The sequence below is a fragment of the Miniopterus natalensis genome, chromosome 2 (assembly GCF_054644295.1).
Source record: "Miniopterus natalensis isolate mMinNat1 chromosome 2, mMinNat1.hap1, whole genome shotgun sequence".
NCBI classification, from domain to species: domain Eukaryota; kingdom Metazoa; phylum Chordata; class Mammalia; order Chiroptera; family Miniopteridae; genus Miniopterus; species Miniopterus natalensis.
This window is the reverse complement of record NC_142082.1, coordinates 56,501,040-56,510,357: the sequence shown is the minus strand read 5'-3', so window position 1 is coordinate 56,510,357 and position 9,318 is coordinate 56,501,040. Positions and strand designations below refer to the sequence as shown.

At 34.4% G+C, this 9,318-nt stretch overlaps 1 pseudogene; it reads left to right on the top strand.

Moving 5' to 3' along the window:
- The first annotated feature begins 6,965 nt into the window (after nt 1–6,965).
- Nucleotides 6,966–8,175, top strand: LOC107539857 (phosphoglycerate kinase 1 pseudogene; annotated as a pseudogene).
- The last annotated feature ends 1,143 nt before the right edge of the window (nt 8,176–9,318 follow it).

The following is a 9,318-nucleotide window of genomic DNA, read 5'->3' as shown; positions in this document are numbered from 1 at the left end:
ACTCTTTATATTTGCAGCCCTCAGGGTCTCCACACTCTTCCCCTTGCCCACAATCAGTTTCCATCAACTTGTGAGCTAATCTTGCTGAATTTTCCTTACTGGTGTCAGATTGACTATTTCAGTACCAAGTAAGAAAATGTTCACATCATGTACCTCTCTTCAGGTGGTTCTCTCTTACATTACATGCTAGTTGGTTGCCCTGCAACCTTAGCTCTCTGGTGAGCTCAAGGAAAGTTGTGAACTTTCAGATTATAATGCTGTTTTGTTGTCATTATAAGGATGGCAACACACTCCTTCTAGCTCCCTTCGTAGATGAGCAGAAACTTCAAGTCCTGTTTGCTCAGGTTGTTTTAATCTCAGTTGTTTGATTTAAATCTACATCTGTTCTATCACTTTCGCAGAATGAATTCAAAGAACATTAAAAATGAAAATCTAGCATTAAGTTGTAACTTTTTGAAAAATTCAATATGTGCTCATATTCTATTACTGTTATTTTCAGGAGCTTCTAACATCTGTTATCATACCTAGACATTACCACATTTATTATTTAGTAGTAGACAGTAATAGTTGCTTATGACCCAAGCTGTATTTTTTCATTTGCACAATTATATACTATGAAATAAGTCAACAAAAGCCTATTAATTTAGAGTAACTTTCATATCTAGTTAGGGAACTAATATTCTGCTTCTCTAATTGGCTACCTCACATACCGAAGGTTCATACAACTTTTTCTCTTCTACCCGTTCAACTGTTTTCTCAAAGCCTTGTTGTTTTCACACACAAAAAACCATATCTGGGATTCCAGCCAAAGGAATCAGACCCAGCACAGGGCAATCTTGGTCCTCTGCCCACCAGGAACCGCTTGATGAGACTAGCTTAATTTTGCCCATGACAGTCCATGCTGAAAGACCGGATGTAAGTGCTTTAAAATACATGTTAAATGTATAATCTTTTTGTTGTATGGCCGTGGACAAATGATTTAATAATTCACTGTATAATTAAATGTAAATGTATAGAGAAAAAAATGAGCCTACTTAACTTGCAACATGTGAACAGCAGTAATTTTAAACATGGAAAAATAAGCTTGCATATAAATATCATAAAGAATATACCATAGCAAAAGGCCTAGAATCAGCCCTAGTGTTTTTTTTAGGTTTCTTTCTTATCTTAGAAATAAAATTTTTTGTTTCATTTTGAAGCAACTTATTTCCTATTAGTTTCAGAAGGAAAATATTTTACAGTTCTTTAGATTGTCAAATTTTTAAGGATTGTGTCTTATTGAAGTAGCAATTTAAGAGTATCTAGTTTCTTTTTTCTGAACTTTGATGGCAGCTATTATCTTTCTTAAGAATATACTTTTTGAATGATTTTCATTAATTTTCTTTGTGAGTAGTTTATTATATCTACTTTGATGAACAAAGGAAAGGAAGCTTGTGATTTTCGGGAGTAATAAAGTACAAGTCATCACTAAGGAGGCTTTGAGAAGAGAAGACAAAGATTCCTCAGACTTTTGTTACAGACTTGAAAATTCTATAGAATCATGTGAGAGACAAAGGCTATTTGGGACACTCTGTCATAGCCAGTGTTCATTGATCTGGAACATTTGACAGCAGAAATTTAAAAATCAAATATTGTTCTTCCCAACATTATAATGCTGCCTTTTGTGGTGACTATATATTACTATGATAAATGTACCAGTAGATTTTATATTCATTTCATTATATGGGTAAAATATTTGTGTGACAATGATAATTTTGATTATTTTAATGAGAATTTAGTTATCTATTTCACTTGATGCAAGGGATAAAATCTTGTTTTAGAGTCATTTGTACTATTCTAAGCATATTAACAAACTTAATGGGTGGTGCTATCAGTAACACCATTAGGACTATATTAAACAAGATAGACATAGAAATATTAATTGAATAGTTAACAAGAATCTCTGCAAGGCAGAACTGCATATGGGAAGTTCACTATAAGCATTCAAGCCAATATTGAAAGTAAACATTTTCTTAGTACAAAGTAGTCATTTAATGGTTATTTGTTTAACTCAAGCATGCATCTTTTGATAAAATATATAGAAAATGCTACAGGGTTTAAGAGCTGAAATTCAACAATGTTTTATGGAGATGGGGTAACTTAGGTAAACTTTGAAGAACTTAGCAAAAGATGATATTCTAAACAAGGATGTGGATAGTGAGAATGAAAAATAAAACTAAAGTGTCAAGAGAAGTTATTAAACTTAAAGGAAGCTGGGAACCAGGATTACAGAAGACACTTGAATGTGAATGATGGATCTTCCAAAAATAGTGACAAGAAAGAGGCTAGAGGCTAAAATCTTGAAAACGGAAACTGTATATCACTCAATGTTTTATTACTAGTATCTGGCCTTGTGCCTGACACAAAATAATAATTTAAAACCTTGGAAGGAAGGAAGGAAGGAAGGAAGGAAGGAAGGAAGGAAGGAAGGAAGGAAGGAAGGAAGGAAGGGAGGGAGGGAGGGAGGGAGGGAGGGAGGGAGGGAGGGAGGAAGGAAGGAAGGAAGGAAGGAAGGAAGGAAGGAAGGAAGGAAGGAAGGAAGGAAGGAAGAAGGGAGGAAGGAAGGAAGGAAGGAAGGAAGGAAGGAAGGAAGGAAGGAAGGAAGGAAGGTCACAAAATTCCTTGTGATGTTAGAGGTTGTTTGTTACATCATAGAAGATCTTCAAAAGAGAGACTATTTGTTAGGAGAGAGGTGGCAGAACAGTTTTTGAGACTGAGAAGAGTGTGGGTGGCATGAGAAACATTAATGTTTCCTCTTGGCAGGAGTATTTGAAAAGAATGACAGAACGGTCTACATTAGAGAATGAACAGGAGACATGTATTAATGTAATTAAGGTTCTGTTATTGAAGCAAAGGAATGTACAACAATGAAGTACTAAACATAGATTAACTTTGTCTCTTTTCCAACTGAGCACTCATTCAGCAAAACTATTAGCTACAACTGTCAAAGCTTGGCAGTTTGACTTGAATCCATACTCAGCAGATTGTTAGGTCAGTCTTATCTCTGACCAGCAAAACAAATATGTACACATCACAATATCCTAATTGATCCTAAGCTGATATTACTGGCTCAGCTGAAAGCTCAACTTTTTCAAATACAATATCAATATTCAAAGAATTTCCATATAAATTGCAATGATGATTTAACTCCTTCAATTACGTGCTTGTGAATTCTTTTCCAAATCCCAGGATGACTTTATTATCAATTCACAGGTGCTACACCATTTGTTATAACAACAGTATTTGTAAGTTTAAAAAAAAATGCTTTGACATTTGGGGACTTTGACATTTAGCATTGATATTAATGATGCTATAAAATTGTCATGCAGAATGCCATTTCCTCATGGAGTGATGCTTATTAATTACAAATATTATGTAATCTGTTTTAGATGTAAAAGGTTATGTGTTCTTTGTATTTTGCATTCTTATTAAATATAATTCAACACAGAAGCAGAACCATTATAAACTCAAATGTGAACTTTAAATAGGATTTTAACCTCAGGATTTGCATGACAGAATGAATTTCAAACCATTGAGAGACTCAGGGATGAAATATATTTTCTATAAGCAACAGCATAGCTTTTGCGAATCTCATATCTCCTTGTATATACTAAAGAAACTCACAGGTGAAACTCTTCAGATTACTGGCATAGGAGGTATTACTTGAATATGATTTAATCAAATACAAATAGAAAAGAGTTCCTATGATACAAGAATATGAATATTTAATGAGCCACTTTTAAAGGAGAATTATTTGACAGGATGGATTTCAACAACGGCTGACAAAAGGGGCTTCAGTTGTAAAAAATGATTCCAACCAAAAGTGGATAGAGCCTTTATACTTGGAAAACATTGCTCCATAAGCACTTGAAATTTATGCAATTAAGAACAATTTTTATGCTCAGATTTTCTTTAATGCTCTATTTTCTGCTATGCATGAACATCAAGATATATTTATATGCAATGATTTACTAACATATAATAATATCAGTATTTATTTTGGATTAGTGGACACCAGTATGATGACGTGGTAAGAGTTTCATCCATAAGGTTGAAAAACACACAGCCTTACATATAAGCTCCAGACTTAGAGCTTGACTTTCTGGAAGCACGTGTTGATTATATTTAAAAATCCATGTTTATTTTTATACTGAGTCCTCAATTTTTTTGTTTCCCTCTTATGTTTTCCATAAAATAAAGAGTACACTGTGATTTTTAAAATTGTTTTTTATTCCATCATTCTGCTTCTGGTACTATTAAAGACATACTATTACTCTATTTTTAATTCTAGTAAATATAAGATTTAACCTGAAATATTTCACATGCATAATAATAGAACAGTGACCTATGAAGGAAATTTAAAAATAATCCAAAAGTTATTATGTCTTAAATAAAAAGAAAATGAGGTCCAGAGTGTTCACTGAAATTTAAAAGATATAAATTTTAATATTCACAGCAGCTAGTGGTTTGACTGAAGAAGAATGACATGATATAACTTATGTCTGATGTTACTTTTCATACTGATGAATTGAGACTGTATCATTAATTACTAGTTTTAGTTGCCAACTTTGTTTCCTACAATCAATATTGTTGGATTTTTTCTTTTATGATTTTGTTAAAAGAAAAAGAAATGTAACTGGAAAAATTATTCCATTTCATCAATTAGGGGAGGAACTAGAATAAAAAGAATTTGTCTAAAAGTCGGGGCCATTTACTGCTGTAACTGGTAGAAAACTGGACTGTTATTTACACACAAAAATGAGAAGCCATTAAAATATTTTAAGCAGTAAAGTGACATGAGTTATGTTGTTAAAAGATTACTCAGGCCATTGTGCAAAAGACTGTTGAAGTCCAAGGGTGGTAGCAACGAATGCGGTTAGGAGGCTATTGTAAGACAGTGATGATGGTGATTTGGACTAAGGTGTTAATATGGCAGCTGGCAAAAATGGTAAAATTGTGTGTGGATTTGAAAGATACAGCTATAGGGTTTGCTGATGAGCTTGGAGTTGGCAAAAAAGAGGGAAGGTAAACAAAGTCAGTATGAATTAATGTGATGAAACTCAGTCTACAGAGATACGTGTTGTGTGCCAGATTAACAATGAGCAGCCTCCACTTACAAGTATGAAAAAAAGACAGTTTCTACACATAAAGAAACATAAATAAAGTTTAAAGAAATATGTAATAAAAAATTTATTTAAGTCAAAATATTTGTACATGAGGAATTATTAATGCAGAAATTCTCTGTAGTTTGTATACATTAAAAGACTATCAGCTGGTTAGCTGTATGTGTGAAAGCTAATAAGGCTACTTATGTGGAGAGTAAATATAACTTCTAATAATGAGGTTAGACTCACTGTGAAATGTGAAACACAATTATAGTATAACTAGAATGAATTTGTGTTTCAAAACCTACTGATAACTTTGCATATGTGACCATACATTGTGTCATTGTGATTCATATTTTTATAAATTAATTTGAATTTTTTCTAATATTCTAATTTAAAGAAGCCCATTAAGTACAAATTCATCTTGAATGGATTCAAAGGATTAGCAAATATCATGCTGACAAAACAAACAAACAAACAAAATAAAAGCTCACCAAAAAAAAAAAGCCAACCAAAAAATCCTCACAAAAAAAAAGACACCTATATTTGGTTGAAACTTCCAGCCACAGATAATACTTGTATGGATGATGTCCAATAAGAACTACCTCTAATTTAGATTTTGTTTCTGTTGTCTGTTTCTTTTACTTTGCTTTTATCAGAGACCTACTAATGTAATTACACACAAAGACTAGCCCAGAATGAATAGACTTTTAAACAAATGTTTTATTTTTACAGTAAATCTTATTGCATTATTTCATTGGATTATTTGTAAATGAGGAAGTGAAGAAAGATAGGATTAGGAATGATTGAGTAACTAGCCTGTAACAAAGTTTTTAATATGTGATATTTTAACTCTCACTATATCCCTGTCTGTGTCTGATGACATCTCTAAATTAAGAGGAGAAAATTATAGGTGAAGTTTAGAGAGATTTAAGTAACTTGCTTTTCGTTTTCTCTGATAATAAATGGTAGAATCAATAGGCAAAACAGTTTAGATCCACTATGAAGCTTCCTTTGAGTAACCTTGGCTAATTAAACAAATTAAATTTTCCAACCATGGAACTATTCTGCCAATATAGATAATCAGAAAAAAATGTTATTTTGATATTCTTCATTTATATATCACTCATAGAAAGAACAGGTAACTAATTTGTTTTATTAAAAAATGAAAACTATCAGTAATTATTGAATAATTATATAATCTTATTTTGCTTCTTGTCCTCTGTTTATGCAGCTTGAAAAAATTAATTTATCCTTACCTATTTTCTCATATTCTGAATGGTGTGTCAAGCTGAATGATTTCACCAAGCCATTGATAACATTATGTCTGCCTTACACTTGGGAACGTGCTATTGTCTACAGTTTAATTACTGAGTTATCACACATTTTCCATGCATATGCTCATAAATTGAATCTATTGTCAATCATTTATTTTTCTTTCTGTGCCAAAAAAAATATATTTCTACCATATGCTGCTGAAATTATTTTTCTTCTTTGTTGGCTTTAGAATTACAGAAAGTTGTCTTTATTGTTTGTTGTTGTTCCCACGCACATTTGGAAACATTTGTCATTTGCACAAGGCATCAGAAAAGCCTTACTGGTTTGCTAGCTCTCATTCTAGGAAACAATAATTTAAAATGATGAAGGAATCTAAAATTAACTTTAGCTTAGTTTTCCTGTTCCTAAACTATTTTCATTCATGTCTTTATGAAAGGTTTATATAACATTCCATTTAAACCACATTCAGTCAGACATTGGCTCCCATCCCTCCCTCCGCTGTCTGGGCCCAACCCCCTCCATCGCTGCTGCTGTATTGCCAGTATGTTGCTTTCTAACAAGCAGACTCTGGTCAAGCTGGATGCGCAGGGGAAGCAGGTCATCATGAGAGCGGAGTTTAATATTCCTATGAGGAAGAACCAGTAACACAACCAGAGGATCAAGGCTGCCATCCAAAGCATCAAATTCTGCTTGGACAATGGAGCCAGGTCAGCTCTTATGAGCCATATGGGCAGGCCTTATGATGTTCTCATACCTAACAAATACTCCCTGGAACCAAGTGCTGGGCAAGGATTTTTTTTCTTGAAGGACTGCGTGGGCCCCAAAGTGCAGAAAGTTTATGTTGACCCAGCTGCTGGGTCTGTCATCCTGCAAGGCCTTCACTTTCATGTGGAGAAAGAAGGGAAAGGAAAAGATGCTTCTGGGAACAAGGTTAAAACCCAGCCAGTTAAAATAGAAGCCTTCAGAGCCTCATTTTTCAAGCAAAGGGCTGTCTATGTTAATGATGCTTTTGGCAATGCTCACCGAGCCCACAGCTCCATGGTGGGAGTCAATCTGCCACAGAAAGCTGGAGATTTTGGGATGAAGAAGGAGCTGAACTACTTTGCCAAGGCCTTAAAGAGGCTTTCATGGGTATCCTGGGTAGAGCTAAAATTACAGACTACATCCAGCTGACCAGTAATATGCTGGACAAAGTCAATGAGATGATTATTGGTGATGGACTGGCTTTTACCTACCTTAAGGTACTCAACAACATGGAAATTGGCACGTCTCTGTTTGATGAAGAGGAAGCCAAGATTGTCAAAGACCCGATGTCTTCAGCTGAGAAGAATGGTGTAAAGATTACCTTGCCTATTGATTTTATCACTGATGACAAGCTTGATGAGAATGCCAAGACTGGCCAAACCACCGTGGCTTCTGGCATACCTGCTGGCTGGGTGGGCTTGGACTATGGTCCTTTGAGCAGCAAGAAGTATGTTGAGGCTGTCACTAGAGTCCAACAGATAGCATGGAATAGATCTGTGGGTGCATTTGAATGGGAAGCTTTTGCCCAAGAGACCAAAGCCCTCATGGAGGAGGCAAAAGCCACTTCCAGGGGCTGCATGACCATCATAGGTGGTGGAGACTCTGCCACTTGCTGTACCAAATGGAATACAGAGGGTAACGTCAGCCATATGAGCACTGGGGGTGGTGCCAGTTTAAAGCTTCTGGAGCTAAAGTCCTTCCTGGGGAAGATGCTATTGGCAGTGTTTAGTACTTTCCTGTTTTTGGTTTCTGTGCACACCCCCTAAGTCAACTTAGTGCTTTCAACATCTGCACTTGGTGTTAGCTAAAACCTTTCCCAATTTCAAGACTCACCTAGTGACCAAGAGATGCAGCCCCAGAAACACTTAAACAGCTGCAGAACATCTCAGCTCATCTTTACTGCACCTTGGATTTGCCTACATTCTTCAAGATCTCATTTTAATTTCTTAGTGACTGAACCACTGTGCATTCTAGAGTGCATATATTTACAGTTTGTTAAAAGCAAGTGAGCTGTTAGCTTATTCTGATGAGCTTTATTATTGTTTCACTACTCAGCATGGAAGCAAGATGAAATTACAATTACAGGGAAGAAGGGAAATGAGGTTGCTGATCTATTAAATAAGTAATAAAACTATCCATTGAAACTGAGGAAAAATAAACCACATTCAATCCACTGTGACAAGTTCTGGTCCAATTTTCTATAAAATATAACAACTTTTATCAGAAACACCTTTAAGTCTGTATTATAATAGTTGTGGGATGTTTTAATTTTATTCAAATGAAAACACCTCACATTTTAGCATTCTGAATCTGGGAGATAATATATAAAAATAAAGTAAAATTCTGATCAATCTAAATTTGGGAGCATAAATTAGAGTTTTTTTTAACATTTCTCATCAATAAATAACTACCTAATGATATTATACATTGTTGCAGGGTGACAGCATTGTTAAAGAGCTGTTCTCCCTTTCTCTTTTTGTCTCCTTCTAGATATGCTCGAGAACATTAGCTTCTAAGTTCTTCATATGACACTAATGAAGCTGCTCAGTCATTTAATGTATAGCTTTTTCAGATAGTGCATGATGTCATCTAATATTATCTATTAAATTCTCTACTCTAGTTAGGGTTTCTCAGGTTAGTCATATAATAAACTTGTATTTGACCTGAAATTGAGTTTATGAATTCAGTTGCTATTATATATTGTGGTGCTTTCCTAACAAATTTGAGAATTCAGGGAGAAATGAGACTACATTGGTTCAGGTCAAATACAATAGTTTTGGCCTTGCAATACAATAAAACTTTCTTCCTGAAATCCAAATGATCATCACATATAACACAAAATTAATGTTAAATGAAAGTACTAGTATTTCAA